The sequence below is a fragment of the Poecilia formosa genome, unplaced genomic scaffold (assembly GCF_000485575.1).
Source record: "Poecilia formosa unplaced genomic scaffold, Poecilia_formosa-5.1.2 Scaffold54, whole genome shotgun sequence".
NCBI lineage: Eukaryota > Metazoa > Chordata > Actinopteri > Cyprinodontiformes > Poeciliidae > Poecilia > Poecilia formosa.
The window spans coordinates 1,876,651-1,893,175 of record NW_006799993.1 but is presented as its reverse complement, the minus strand read 5'-3'; positions in this window follow the sequence as shown (position 1 = coordinate 1,893,175).

Genomic DNA, 16,525 nt, shown 5'->3' with positions numbered 1-16,525 from the left:
AATTTAAACCCAAATACTGCATAATTTTGAAGCAGAATTAAAACAAAACATTGTTTAACTTTTTGTTTTTATAAAGATAAATGATCCGGCATTCCAGAAACATTGAAAAATAAACACATATATGACTTGATGGACCTGGAGTGGTGCTGAAAGGTCAGACCTGGCCTGACCTGGACTGACAGTTTGTTGGCAGCGGTGATAAGGAGGTGACAGTGAAGCAAGCGGCTGAGCCGATCCTCACCGATAACCAATCAGCATCTGCTTCCAGCAGCTTCCTTTGCCTTCTTCCCTGACAGCTGTTCATCATGCAGAATGTCACAGAGCTGACCTCCAAGCACAGGGAGACACTGAGCTGTTCCAGGACCCACGAAGAGAAAACTTTTCCACATATCAGACAGAAACTATGCAGTTCTTGAGCAGAGAGCAAAGTGTTTGCTGTAGCTTGTAAAAAAAATAAATAAATAAATAAAACACATAAAGCCTCTTATAGTCAGAAGAGATCTGACCAATCTGACCTCATGTTTAAATATTTATCTTAGTTGCACTCAGCTTGAATCACTTTTGCAGCAGGTGGGACTCCTACAGAGGGGACAAGTTTTGATTTATGAGAGAATATACTGCACAATGAAACTACAATGTCTTCTGTTACTTTTGCGCCTGAAGCTAATCAGTCATTAACAGCGATGGAAGATTCCAGAGTTAATCCAGGTCTTCATCTGCTGATCATTTGTTGGCTACAGGGACAGCTGAGTGCTAATTAAAATGCCTGCTTTCCTTTGAAAGTTGGACCAAGAACGTTTTTACAGTTGCTTTATATATTAATTCACACCAAATTAAGGTCCTAAAAAACAATCTATTTCATAATATGAGTAATGCATCTGTAACCTCTGATGCCATGATTCCCTATTAAAAACTGGGGAAATTCTTCCTGCTCTACATCGGTATTTTGTTCTTGAGTGATGGAAAGATGGAGCAGGACATGAATGGATGGATCAGGGTTTTTTCTGTAGGGATCAGGGCATTGGGTTTGTTGTGGTAAAAATGATCCAAACTTCTACGTTTAGGTGGTTATCTTAGAAACAAGTTGGGGAAATGAGCTTCTGGTCAACCTGAGGAGTAACAGAAAGAGTAAAGTTTCTACTCCACAGCGAAAGCAGTCAGCTGAGGAGCTTTATTTGAACTGAAACATGATGGCACTTCAATACTTTGTCGGCACTTTATGGGGAACAAGAATCCGTTCTTGTATCTTTGTATCCTGGAGGTTTTAGGGAGTGTCCATGTGCAGAGGGATCAAGAGTTTTCCTTTTCAAACCAACATCTGTGCAAATTTACCACTTTTAAGTTGATTTAAAAGGAATGAGTGGATCGATGTTTACAGCATTAATGTGACACAAAGAGTATATCCTCACAAAATCATAAACATGGTGGCAATCTTGTACCAAATGCAAATTGTTTCACTTTATTCCTTAATTTTTCTTCTTTTCATGTAGCAAAAACTTGGAAAAATCAGCCAGTTTTTGGAGCAGTACTGATTTTTTTTTACTGCTGTTTTGGTGGGAAATATTGCAGCTAAACCAGAAATAAACAAACAAAAAAAGAGTATTGGATCACGTTGGATGTAATGATGCAAAACTCTGTAAAGTCCATCTGGATCTTCATGTACTAAACCTTAGGTGCTCCAGAAGCTTGACGAATTGCAGTAAACCTAAGCAGACCAGTGTCTTGATGCAGACCAAAATACAGTATAATTTTACAACAGATTATTTTTTTTTATGTGCATATGCCCTTAGAATATTTTCCAAACACAAATGAAGCATGCTGCAATGAAATTTTATGCCACATATTTAAAAAAATGTACCCTGAAATGCAGGGTTCAGGATTGGGGCAGTGGAGTGACACAGCTTGCCAGATGGCTGCTGAGAGTTCAGGATTTGTATTTATTCATTTTTTATTTATTTATGTATTTATTTTTTGGCTGCTGAGATTTGCTTTTGCTTTACTTCCTCTGCTTCCTCTTGGTTTTGTCTCTGCTCTGCATCCTCCTCCTCCTCCTCCTCCTCTGTGAGCCAGCCGCCTCCGACTTTCAGTAAAATAAGGTGCGCAGATGAAAGTGAGCTCGCAGAGGAAGCGGCGCTCTCTCTGCGGCAGGCAGATTTATCTGCGAGTGTTTTCAGGAAAAAGTGACGAGGAATCACTGAATCTTCCAACTGAAATGTCAACACTGAACATGATCAATACCAGGGCTGCGGTTTGAGCTGGGTGTTTGTGTTTCTGCTGTCTCTCATTTTACTCATATCATTTCAGCCTCCTGCATGCCGTAACGGCTCCACCGGCTAATTAAACATGGATGAAACTCGCGGAAACGATGTACAGCATCACTCCACTCCAGCATTCTGCAGATTGCTCTGATTGGCCCAGTGGGAGACAGTTCAGTTAGATGATGAGTGTACATTATTTTCCTGATTCGCCTTCAGGAGCCCGGCATCATTATCCGGAATGTATTTGCATGTTTCGCTTCCTTAGCCCCAGACTGACATAAATCTCAGTCATCTCTCTGATCATTAGGACAGATCTGGTCCTTGGAGCTGCTGGAGGAATCTCAATAACTGATGTAAGAATCGATGTTTGGCAGGTCTGAAAAGTCCCTGGAAACGACATCCCATGTTGTTCTTTGACAGATGAAAGTTTGTTGACAACATAGATGATTTTGAGTTAATGATGCAAGAGAGATTCTTCAGAAAGGTGACACTGAAAACTGAGATAAAAGCCAGGAAATGGGTCATTAAAACAAGTCAAAAGAGCTGGAGGACGGGTGAGAAGTCCCACGCTGTATCCTTTCATTTTAACTCCATGAACAAAGCCGTACGGAATTACCTAACACCTATTTATACCATCTTTGTGTCAACTTCATTATAGTGCTTTCTGGTTGTCAAATAGTCCAAGAAAGTTTAAAATATCTTTTAAAAGAAAACTGCTTTCGATGCGAAGGGAGAATTCTAGCGGGGGATGACGAAGCTCCTCGACTTTCTCCAAGGCAGCGATCTGATGTGTGCAGACATTTCTGCAGACAGTACAGTACACTGGTTCTTAAGGTGGAAAAGACCAGACTGTTGTGTAGTGAAATGTCTTTGTAGGTGATCTCAGACAATGTAAACACTCTATATCCTGCCTGTAGCCAATGAGAGATAGACGCAGGGCTGTCATACCATCTCACAGTTGCTATGTACCCATGCAGTTATTTGAACTTTTCTTTACAAAGATTATGTTTGTCAGTGTTGGAAAGCCAAAGCATAGAAGCCAGACAGCACAGGGATAAAGTTGTGATGACGTTTAAAGCAGTTTTAGGTCATAAGACAACCAGAAAAAGTATTGAACGTCTCGCAGCGCTCGGTTCCATCTATCTATCACCCAAAAATAAAAACAGCATGGTAGAGCTGTGAACCTGCAAAGAAATCGTGTTGACTGTCTAGTCAAAGGCTGGGCAAGGAGAGCATGACTCAGCCTCACTCCAGGGATGGACAGCTTAGTTTCTGAAGAAGATGAAAGGAGCTAAATACAATGATGATCAAAAAACAGCCTTTTAAAGATAGAAAAGAAACATGAGACTGAAGAGGGTGTAGAGGTTTAGAGAGGTTCATTTCAATTCACAGATTTAAATTTGATTAAATTTAAATCAAAAACTCCATGTTCAGACACTCTGATAAATCTGACTGAGCTTGAGCTTTTAAAAAACTGATATAGACTCACTGGCAAATCTAAATACAAAGAAAAGTAAAGTGGATTCACAGAATATTGACTCATTTGGGCTAAATAAGGATGTATGCCACACATTTTGGGAAAAACAACTGATCTTAAAAGGAACAATTAATTACTGCTCAAGTTCTTTTGATAAAAAGCTGCACATATGTCTGGAGATCTAAGAATTTCATTAAATTAAATCCATTAAAGTTCATAATTGTCAAAATGAGGAACTCAAATTTCTCCCTGTAACTTTCTGTGATCAACTGGTTAAGGGTGAGTAAAATGAGAAAACTAAGTTTTAGAGTCTGGAAGGGAGTTGGTCTTTTTTTTTAAGCTTTCATTATGTCACCACTGACTTTTTAAAATTCTACAGCAAAATCTAAAATAAATTTCTAAAACTTTTTCTTCTGTAGTTGGATTATGTGGGATGTAAACCACAGCAACTACACAATCTTTGTAGCTTAAAAAAGCAAAATTATCCTTTGAACATTAAATGTAAAGCATTCAAAAACCAGACAGCAACAGACTGCAGATGTTGCTTTGTGTTATCTTTCACTTCAATCTTTTCATTCGGTGACCTTCTTCCTTTCAGTGTCACTCACATCTTCCAGCCTAACTGCAGAAATTGAGCCCTTCCTCCAGCTGCAGGAGGTAAATGTTACAGGATCAGCACCTATTTCCCCCTCATATCATTTAGCTTATTAAACAGAAGCGCGATTGGGGCGTAATTCAGCCAGAAATAATGAATCCATTCCCTCTAATGACATTGATTTGATTCGGCCTCACCTGAACGCCTCGCCCTCAGTGCCGTCTCCTTCTCTGGTGTATTCAAATGATCCACACATGCACTGAGAGGTCCCATCCAACAGGGCAGCATGCAGCTCCAGGTGAGATTAGATGTGACTGCATGATAATGGAGGCACTAATGCAATGACAGCCACATTCACGCTACGCAAAGGTCACGGCCCAGCCAAATTCTTAATCAGCTGGAAATGTCAGAGAGCTAACCTTGGGTCCAAATAAGGGCGTTTAGGACCATGTCAGCATGCAGATGAGAATTAAAGGAAGGAGGAATCAGCAGCTTCCTGTGTGGAAATGAGATGACTGTCAGAAAGCATCACATCATCACTCCATCCAGAAATATTCATTTGATAGTCATTTACGTCACAGTGAACTAGATTTTATTTTATTGTTTTTATTTTTGAGCCTTAAAAAAATATTGTTCATATTGCAACTCCTAAAAATAAGGCAAATAATATATTAATTTATGTTTTTAGTGTAGAGTTTTATTATTGACTAGTTGACTAGTTTGTGTCCTTGACGAGGTTTTTGTGCATTTCTCCGTGTTTACAAATAAAAATATCTACTTTTAAAGATGGTATTTCATAAGAAAATGAATATCTGCTTAACATGCTGGAGATCAAATAAAAACATTGCAAAATATTAACCCACATACCAAAAAAATAAAAGATAACATCTTTTTTTTTTTTAAATACCATAAGAATCCCAAATTACTAAATTTGTTTACTAAACTATTGCCAACTCAATTAATTTCATGAATTTTCATCCAGTTTCATCATTTCTATGTATGAACCTTTCATGTGTGACGATGAAACTCCCAAAGTCAAATCAAATCAACGTAATAAAACTGATGTTTTCTGATTCATAGGGTTAAATATCAAAACACTGATCATCCAAAAACACTTAGCCACTTTGGTTTTGCAAGATGTCGGCCCGTGTTTTGCAATACCCAAATATAGTTGGTGTGTGTTTGCAGAAACGTTGGCAGATACCCTCCTGTGGGTTGTAGTGTCACGCTGTGACGATGTGGCCTGACTGCTGCTCTGCTGGGGAACACACGCCGAGGTTTAGAAACACTGAAATCCTCCAAACGTACACACAGGCACTTCTGAGCTGCTGCCTTTTATCTCCTGCTATGCTGTTTTTTTTGTTTTTTTTTGAGAATTAATAAAAGGATGGATAACAATACCAAAGCTTTTACAGATGCTCTGTCTTTCACACCTGAGATAGTTTTATATATGATATACATTCATGAGGCTGCCCAGCAAGAGGGAGCAGCGTAATACTCACACAGCTGCTTTGAAAATCCATGATGTTTGAGGTAGTTAACTTTAAATACGTTTTATGGTGTTAATCTGCTCTGCGATAGCAAAATAAACCACAGAAACCCCTCCTGGTTGGGAAAAATATAGAATTTTAAATATTTATGAGGTAAAGCAATGAGGACATTAATCTTTGCATACTCCACTTGCAGGAGCGGCACCGATACCCCCTCGCTGACACAGTGTCTCTATATCACACACAGACTCAGACACTACAGTGGAGTAGCAGGAGATAAAACAAGTTGATCCAATTGATCTTTAGATTTGAACTGCAGATAAAAAGTTAGACCTCAGAGACGACAGAACACAGCTGATCTGATAGGAATCAGGCAGAAATACAGAGATAAGAAGTGAGACCATTAAGAGAAGAGTTTGGAATGTTAGAGACAACGTTGAAGGAAATGCAACAGGACTGCACAAAGTGGGTATTCTGAATCTTTCATTTGAAAAGAAGATGATGACAATGATGATTTGTAAAGTTGGCACCAAGAGAGTGCTAGGAAAATGTCGATCAGAAAGATGAAACCGAAGTCAAAAGACTTGGACCTGACACAGGGCGCTATAGTTGGAGGAAACTTGGGATATTAGCATAAACAAGTCACATCAGCTGTCAAACACGGTGGTGGAGGGTTGATAGGTTGGCCTTGCTCAGCAATTGTTTCTGCCCATCAATCTGGGAAGCGTTTCAATGCCATTCCCAACGTGTTTGTAATCCATCATTCCTCAATGGGAAAAAGCAGATGCTAATTCTATCAGGAATGGACACCCCAGCAGATTCACATCAAGGTCAAAGCACATTATGCCCAGAGAATTAATAATAAATCAAAGACAATCATCTCAGAATCTTCAGAAGTCTGTTGGTGTGTAAAGTCTCTGGATTTTTGGAAACAGTTGAAAAATTATGAATATTTATGTTTTTTTTTGTTTTTTTTTGAGAAAAGTTAGACAGAAGTGCTGGTAATCCTTCCAGAGAAACTGTACTTTGGAGAAATTGGAGGGCAAGCTCTCTTCTCGCTAAAAAAAAGGGAGATGCAAGGACAACCACAAGACTGAGTGCATTCACAGTAAAATGCACTGTGAAATGCTTTAGGAAAGTTAAAGAGACCATATGAGCATAAAAAACAATACACCAGTAAGGTGTATTGTTTCCATATAATGAAGACTTATTATATGGACTTGTTATGTACCAACCCAGTGGAAATCAAGACCTCAACCTGATTCAAAAACGTTTTTTGGTCCTGTAACAGAGTTCTGTGAAAAGTAATGTTTCTAAATAAAAGTAAAGTGAATCTGCCTGTAAAGAAGATTTGATCAAAATTCTTCAACAATGATGTTAGAGACGGATAAAAGATGATCTTACATCTCCTGGTCAGAAACAACCAATCAGACCCAGAGCCTTAGTCTGACAATCACGCTCATGTAAATGCTACATGCACCCTTCCGTTGTTCAACTTCAAGATTTCCGATGTGTTGCAGCTGTGTTATTGGCAGGGAAACAAGTTAATGCTACAGACAAAAACTGTCAATTTCTGGAGTTCATGGCATATTCCACCGGGGGGAGGAGGTAGGGACCTGTACGATGTGTTTGCTCAAAAAGTCCAAGGTTTTCTCAAAACTCCCCACTGCGGCTTAAAGAGGCTGTTTTAACTATGCGGCGAGCAGCTTACAGATGAGTCTGAAAATCTTCTGCTCGCTCCTCTCCTTAAGGGACACACAGTTCAAGTCTTCTGAAAACGATGTTCAGTCCTGAAATAACAATGCCGTATCCGAATGTGCACGAGGACCCCACAGTTGCCTCCGGCAGCTTTAATCTATGAATGAAATATTAATGGCGGAGTTAAATAGTTTTAATTGGCCCGATTCTGCCTGCAGTAATAGGATTCTGCTGAAGAGAAGATTTAAAACTTTCTGGTCGGCGAGTCGTGATGTCAGAGCTGTTCAGAATCACGCCTGCTCAGGGAGCCAAGTCTTCTGACAGAATTTCATTAGTACAACTTTTACTGTCTCACACAGCTGTAAATGCTGTTTTAGGGAATTTTCCATCCTGACAAGAACAATATCCTGGAGAATTGATCAAACAACCCCCCTCTGTGACTGTAACTGTATGTGAGTCTGAAAAGCCCAGCCTGCCTCTCTGGACGTCTCCTCCACGAGAGGAGTGGGATGGATGACTGCACAAGGTTACGGAGGATCTTTCCGGACCCCTCCCTGACTGCTTTACACCTCCTAGAATAGACCATCCTGGGTGAGCTGGCGGGCCTGATTACAGTCTCCACATTTATCAGTTTCCAGGGCTATCATTATCCCCCGGGGGTGAAGTTGTGAATCTGCAGTGGCGTCTGACAGGTGCGCTCCAATTCTGAGATTATTTATAATGGCGGCAGCACCTTTGAATCCTCCGTCACTGGCAGCTGTCCTCAGGAGTGTGTGGCAGCGACACTCTGGCAGACTTTCAGAGGCAGGAAAAAGACGAAGGGAAGAAGAGAGAAAGAAAAAAAGATGCGAGGTGACGGTTTTCTTTTTTACAGCTGGATAAGAGAGATCCTTAAAAAGATGATCTGTCACTGCAAGCTGATCTGAGTTCAGTGTGAACGTCTCCAGAAGAGAAGGATGTTAAAAAAAAATCTGGTGACTCATGTCTCTAGAAAAGAAACCAAAAACTCTTTCTAACAAATGATTCGGATGTTGGACTCCAAGTATTTGTGACTTTTACTGACAGCGGCTGTTTTAGTAGACAGCATATTTCATGAATAATTGCAGAGTTTGAACATTCTTGCATGACATACAATCCACTGAAAATAATCAGTGATACCAGAAAATATTTAGGTGACATAAACACACAGTGATGCAAAAACAGTGGCTCACAGTACACAGCAACAGCTCAGTGAGATTGGGTGTAAAGTGTTTCTCAGCACCATTTTCAAGCCTGGTCACATATTTTCAATTGGATTCAGTTCTGCTGGGAAACATTTGCAGCATATTGGTGCACCAGTTGAGCTGAGGGCAGGAGAGGAGCAGGGGAAAAATAAAACCGAGGCAATAAATAATCAGAGAGCAGAATATCAGGAGGACTGTGCACAAAATTAAGTGTGCATATTACAAGGAATTCAGTAAATTATTTAAAAATAACAGCAAAATGCTTGTAGGATTATTTTTGCAAAAAATACTCAGCGTTCTGTTCTTTGCTGCGGCACTGCACCAACCTCTGGTTTGTGGTCTCCATTTTTAAAAACCTTCTCAAATCTCAAGGCATGAAATGAGAGGAATTATCACACATTGATCCCTCTTGGTCTGGCTCTTTTAAAGATGATGGAGCCACTTTTGAATTCTCACCTCCCAGGCCTCTCGGGAACAAAAGAACAAAAAGAGGAGAGGCAACAGAGTAGAGAAAAGGCTGTCAGCATGTGGAACTTGCTGTTTTACACGTTTATAGTGGAGCTACAAGTGATAGGACCAAAGTTGAAGCTTTGCTCTGTTGGAGGGGAAACATCCTGCAGAGTGGTAAAGACTGAGAGTTAAAGATCACTTCTAGAGGCAAAAATAAAGGAATTTTGAATAAAACAGAAATAAAAATATGGACTTCCTGTTCCTAGTTAGCACTTGTAACTAGGAACTAGTTGCTAGTGTATTGGCATGTTGGTGTGTTTAGTATCTAACTGACAGGAATAAAAAATAGTAAAATTTGCTTTGCTCAAATGTTTAATGTGCATTATTTAGAGCAGTAATGACTAGCAGTACTTAGTGCAAGAGACCTTTCTCACACTGACAAGCAAGAACTCCCAACCACTGTTAAGTTGTGAATTTAAAAAAAAAAGCATTTCTAATCAGTCATTCATTTTATTGGTAGTAGAGCATATTTCTTCTAACAGCTGCCATGTCTCTAACAGCTTCTTTCACACATCTGTGCAGTCATCAGATTTCAGAATTGAACAGCTTATTCAGACTTGCAGTAATTGTTAAAATGAGCTGAATTTTCCAACTTGGACGTTTTGTGAATTTTCATCTGAAAATATACTTTTTTTCCAGAGCCGGCCGGTAACTCTTGAGTTCATCCAGCTAATGATTTGATCTCATCAGTGCAACATTTCCTTTGATGAGCAGATTGTGGATAAATTCAGTAAAACACTTTCTTGGAAATGATTTTGCGAATCAGGGCAAAAAGGGAAAGATGTGTCATGTTTTATGAGATGAGAGAGACAAAAGCCTGGAAGCATGACTGAAGGTTTCATAATAAGGACAGAAACTTTCAGATTTTGCACAAGGACGACAGGACACGGAGAAGGAGAGAAAGGAGGTCAAGACATGCATGACCAATTTTAGCTGGTAAATTACATATTAAAGTTAATGGGAGCTCGTGCAGCAGTTTGACAGAAATGTCATAAGTGAGCAGAAAGTGAGACACGGTGGCAAACTTTTAGCTACAGAAAACCTGAAAAACTGTATGCTTACCAAAGGAAAGAGCTCAGAAGTACAGAAAAATTTGGAGGAGTGAAAAGATGAACCTGCTTGAGTTTCTTTGAGCAGCTTTAAGTTTACTGCCAAACCGGCTTGTGTTTGTGTGTTCATTCCAGTCTTTGGTGAATACTTACTCTCGCGAGTCCTTTGGTCCACAGATGAACCGTAGAGTCGGAGCCTGGATGTCAAGTAAAAATCAGATCTGAGTGAAGCGGTGTGTCCTGGACTTTAATCAGAGTTTATGTACAGAGTCAAGAGTGGAGAAGGCAGCTGGTTCCTGGTGAGGTTATTCAGGGGACCATGGAACAGCTGTGAAAGAGAGCAAACAGGCAGACTGAGGGAGGGAGAATAATAAACACAAGAGGAGCTGAACTAGACACAAAGGAAACTACAAACCAAGGGGGAAAAAGACAAATATTGATTTAACATAACTCAACTAAGAAACTATAACTGATATAGAAAGCCTGTAATTGCATCAACATATTCAAATAAACAAAGAAAAACACACATGAGAACTAACACCCGATCACACGAAGATCACGACACATTGATAGTTTTCTAACTTTTTGCTCCTATTTTAAGTTTGATTCCTGATGATGTATCTGCCTGTTGATGCTGGCTTGAAGAAATGTGCAGTAAATGCCAGCTTTGACATTAAAAATGCTACATTAATTATTGCGTAAATTGATTTTTATTTCATAAGCACTCTAAATAGGCAGATATATGTGTAAAAGCAGCATATGATGCAATTAAAGTTTTTATTTTTCTGTTTGATCATTTCATTGTGCTTGTTTGTGCCAAATGTTGACAGTCTCTTTGGCATCAAAGCCCATTGCCTTCTCTGAGCTTAATGGGAGCGCCCCCGCACCCCTAATGATTAAAAATGTATTGACCCACTTTGAATGCCAGTAACTTTTCAGAATTTATAAAATGTGTAAAGTTCAAAGCTGCATGTTTGGATCCAAAATACCAACAGTCATAACTTCAAAATCAAAATTATGCTAGGCTGCAAAACAATGTTGAGCAAGTTTCATCTCTGTGTAGACGGAGCTATTTTGCAAAAATACGAAATTTTATATATATATATATATTTTTTTTTTAAATCCCTTTACACTTGTGCAAAACTGTAGCAGTGTCTGTGCCAATTTAGGCTTGAAAAGGAAAAAATAATTCCACATCGTAAATCTTCATAGGATCACAGTACAGACCAGGAATCACTGTAAACACTGAAACATAATCACACATGTCTGGGTCACTATCTGTCCAGCATTTTCTCAGGACTCCCCAGTTGCAAGTTAAAATCCCAGCTAGGCTTCAACAAATAGCATCCGAATGACCTAGTTCACAAAGGGAGTGCAGCATCTGGAATGGCTGTGCAGAAATCACACTGGTTGGGGGCGATGAGGACCAGAATGAGGCGAGTTTGACAGCAGAAACAAACAAGTCACAAACGAAGAAAAGTAGACATGAGGGTGCGGATTGTTCTACAAAACTCTTCTCAAGACTTTATTTGAAGGAAAGTACACCTCAAACTTGACAACGCTTGTGCAAAATGATTGTTTCTGCTTCTCTTTCATGTTAGTTAATCACTAAAATGTAATCTTCAGCTTCAGTCTGAGGCAAAGTTAGCTCAGAGAAACCCTGCAAAGAAACCCAAGGACGACATAAACAGTTTGAGCAGACATCATTAAAAAGCTCATTAAAGGAACCTTTCAGCGGTCGTTTCTTCCCGTTAGGCTCCCGGTCGGAAGGTGATGCTCAATGGCTCTCAAGAGGCGTTTGTCATTATTTTCATTCTGCAGTTTCAAGGTTATAAATACTGATTTCAGACAGAGATGCAGACCTATGACGACTGCAGAGGCATTGTTACACACATCTCATTTCAGACGGACAGAGGTTGACATGGGAACTGTACGTTTTAAATCCTGCTGAGGGCAGAATGATGCTGCACTAACTGACATGATAAATAACAAGAAGCTGAACTTATTATATTTTATGTTATTTCAGAGAAATGAACCATAAGTCATCCTGAGAGTACATTTTTGTGCTGGATTTTCTCTGCCGTCTGCAAAGCAAAAATAATCAGACGTCAGTGCTGAAGATCTGTGGAACGACAGCTTTCCGACAGGAACGCCTCGTTTTCCTGAAGGTGCTTGTTTCTAAAGCTGAAGCTTGTTGCTCAGAGCTTCACTTTTACTGACATATATGGATTAGCTGAATGATTTTCCTGAACATACTGAAACACTTTGGGAATGCTTAAACTTCTCTAGCTGCTATATGCTGAAAACGTAGAATAATGATAATTTCAAAAGTTTTCCCAAGACTAAGCTGGTCAGAGGAGGACGGGATGCAGGGTTGGTAAATGCCATGTGGAATATAAGCTGCTTTTAAGCTCTCCTAATTTCATAATTTCACTAATTTAATTTGCTTGTATTTGTTAGAAAAGAAGCATAAGCATGTTTACGGTTCCCCTCTCTGCAGAATCATTGAAAAATTTTCTTCTGGTGAATTGGAGATATCAAAAAGGAAAAAAAACTAAAACAAATAAGCGCAGAAAGACTTGAACTCTATTTGGAAAGCCTTGTCAGATGACCTTGTTTAAAATGAGTATATTACTAGGCCAAGCACATCCATCTGGAGATGCTCTAGCATTAACTATGGCATAATTATGTGATAATTTATACTTGTGTGGTAATAGGGAGAGATTGGAAATTTTACGATGTTGATTATCAGACGTCAAGGTGAAAGCAAAGATGTAAAGAAGATTTCAAAACAATTTTATTTGCAAATGATGTACAGTAATCTAGCAGCATGTGTGACATTTTGAAAAAGGCAAAGGCATGATGTAGTTTGAAACTGAGATTGTATAATTTTACACAGGTCAGGGATGTAAAGAAAGAAAACGTAACCAAATATAAATTATTCTACAATAAAATGCTCATAATTATTTTTTACTGATTGGGATTAACACATTAAACTGATTTAAATCATATTAATCCAATGCATGCCTTACAACTTCACTATTGGAAAGCCGTGCCGCCCAGTTTGAGTTACTGGATCCCACAAAGTTAAAGGGGAATGGACACCTATTACACATTTATTCATTCCTATTTAATTTTGTCACATTACATTCACAACTTAAATATGTTTTGTGGTAGAATTGTACATAATAATGACACTAAAGGAAATTAGCATGTGGTTTTTGAAATCTTTTATAAAAAAAGACAATCTGAAAAGTGCGACATGCAGCCAGTTCGTTTTTGCTAAATTGTTCAATTGTTCCAGTTGGACTGAGAGAGAATAAAGTCTGAACTCGGATCAAACTTGATTATGTTAAACCTGAACCAGTCGACTGTATCTATTGACTATGTTTAAGGGGTGAACCTCCACTCCAGTCTTTTGCGATGTTATCTATCTAGTTTTCCTTCAGGGTTCTCCTGTCTGTAGCTCCTCCATCTTCCCATCAGTTCTGACCTGCTTCCCTGTTCCACATCCACACTGCATGGCTTCACTGTGAAGATTTTTCAGGGTGCAGTAAAGTTTTCCAGACCACCTGTTCACTTTCTACACTAAACGGCTTGCCACACATTTTACTGGGAATGGCTGTGGCTTTTAACTGTTTTCTTTTCCTACCAATTCTTTGGTAAAGGCCAGATTTTTGCACTATGCACTCATAGCTGTTCTTTGCAGCTCCTCCTGAGTTACCATGAGCTTCTTAGTTGCTTCCCTCAGCCTGTCAGTTAAGGTGGACTGACAGGTCTTGGTAGGTCTGCAGTCGTTCCGTTTTAGGTTGATGGATTAAACAGTTCTCAGTGAGATGTCTAAGCTTTATAACCTCACCTTGCTTTAACCCTTCTGCCCAGCCGTTTCCTTGACTGCTGTGTTCTTTGGTGTTCTTGATTTCGTTTGTTCACTAATGTTCTCTAAGAAACCTCTGGGGCCCTCAGAGTACATCTGTGTTTATACTAAGCTTAATGTCCACATCAATGGACACTACTGTATGCTCTGGACTTTACATACCAGAATTAAGGCGGCTTTCTAAAGATGTCAGGCTGTTTCCAAATGGGTCCAGTTTGACTCTGGACTCACAGGCAGCAGAGGGATGGATCTGGAACTAACCAAACTGAACCATTAGCACTGCAATGACCACTTTTAAAAGCGGAAAAGGGTAGAGGAGACATGTTGAGGTCATTAGAAGAGCAAACATTTATAAAATGTAACATTCTGGTTTCAGCACAAATTTTATTCAATTTTTGCAGCTGCGAAAAGGGCTTATAAAGTCCAGATAAAATGCAATAAAACCCAGAATGTGCTCATTATTGCTCCGAGTGTTGGTGCGTGTTAATCCAAGCTCTGCTTATTGTTCACCTCTGTGGTTTAAGAGGCTTTTTACAGCTGACAGAGGGCCATTTAATGACAGAAAAAAACACCTCTAAAAAGGTGACTAAAGCTCTAAAACTCCTCTGAAACCATCAGAAAGCTGGGCTGCTGGATCAGAAGAGGGGTTCTGCACACATTATCTCATTAAACTGAGAAGCTCTGCTGTATTTAGAAATCCGTGCCATGCATCTGATTCGATACACACCTGCTCAGCTCTGCTGTCTCTCACATTACGGGACTTAAAGAATTCTTGAAAGCTGATGATGATAACCATCTTGTCAACATGTAAATTCTTCATCTGCTCGACAGAATACCATGATTAATGGCTTTAAAGTTGACACTCTGTTGCAAAAATAGGAACCAGGTGGGAGTGCATGAAGAAAAATGATGCTCTGCAAACAGTCAAAGCTGTTCAGCTCTGCTGAGGTGCTTAGCTGAAATTGGTTCATCAGAACAGAGGAAAACACAAACGGAGACGAAGCACCTTCAGTCAAAATACCACAGGAGCTGCAGGAAGATTTCATTACAGCAGAGGCTCATTTCTAAAATCTCATATGCAGCTAAGTGTTTGGGTAAACTCAAACTAATGGCCAGACTTGTTTTGTTGATTGAGATGCGGCTTACAGGTGTGTTAAACACAAATATTTTGGAACGGGGCATCGATATAAGCAGTACAGGACTTTCAGCTTTTATAAAACTAGAGGAACAGTTTGACAGACTCCATCAGAGCTGCTCGTTTTAAAGAATAGAAATACGAAGCATCAAAGTCATTTCACCTCAAGTACAACGCCGCGGTTCCTTTTTGTAAGAGATAAAATAACCAAAACTCCACAGACCTCGTTTTTATGCTGCAGATCAGAGGTGTCAAACTCATTTTCACTTGGGTCCATATCAAAATTATGAATATTCTTAAAGAGTCGGTTGTGCCAGAATGTACTGATAAAACAGACAGTTAAAATATTCATAAATAGCTGTCTCTGCATTAAATAGGTACTTTTTAAAATAAGGCATGTTGAACGTCGTTTCACATTGCTGTATTTTGGCACTATATTTGTCCGTAGCCTCCATCCATCTCGCAGTCAGAAGTGGACATGAGAATCGAGCGTAATGAGCCAGATCGTCTGATCCCTGCCTCTCGGCCAGCTTCACGTTGGAGCCCGGAGTCTGGATGACTTTGATCTGCTCAGGTTAGGTGTGACAGAAATACGGCGACCGAAACACTCAGAGGTACTCTTTAAAAAAAAAAAAAAAAAAACTGTTAGAGGGAGGATTAAAGCTTTAAGCTAAAATGTAACCGTTAATGTGCACCAAAAGGTTTATATTTGTGAGCTCTGAATATTCTCTAACACCCTGGAATAAAAACAATAATTTTCTTACTTACTAAGTAAAACTAACACAATCTGATCATGCACAAGTGATGATATAATTTCATTTTAGTGGTGTATGTGTTAAAGAGTCAGGGTGATAGTTTTATATTATATACCTTAACTTTAACTTATGCTTTTTTTTAATTCTGAATTAATAAATTACAGAATGCAACATTCAGTTGCTTTTCACATTTTTTATTTTTTTTTAGCATCACGTGTCGATTTCAAAAAGAAATCCCAACAAGAACCTGATGCATTGTTTTTGATTCCGTCTTCATATATTTGGCGCCATCTGCTTTCTGGTGCAGAAACAAATCAACTTGCACATTGCACTCCCTCATGAATTATCTCCTCTGTCTATGAATCCAAGTATAGAATCGCCTTCTTTTAGAGCCATGCTTTTGATTCATAAGGCTGTTCTGCACTTCAATAATAAGCCACATGCATTTATTGCCTCTG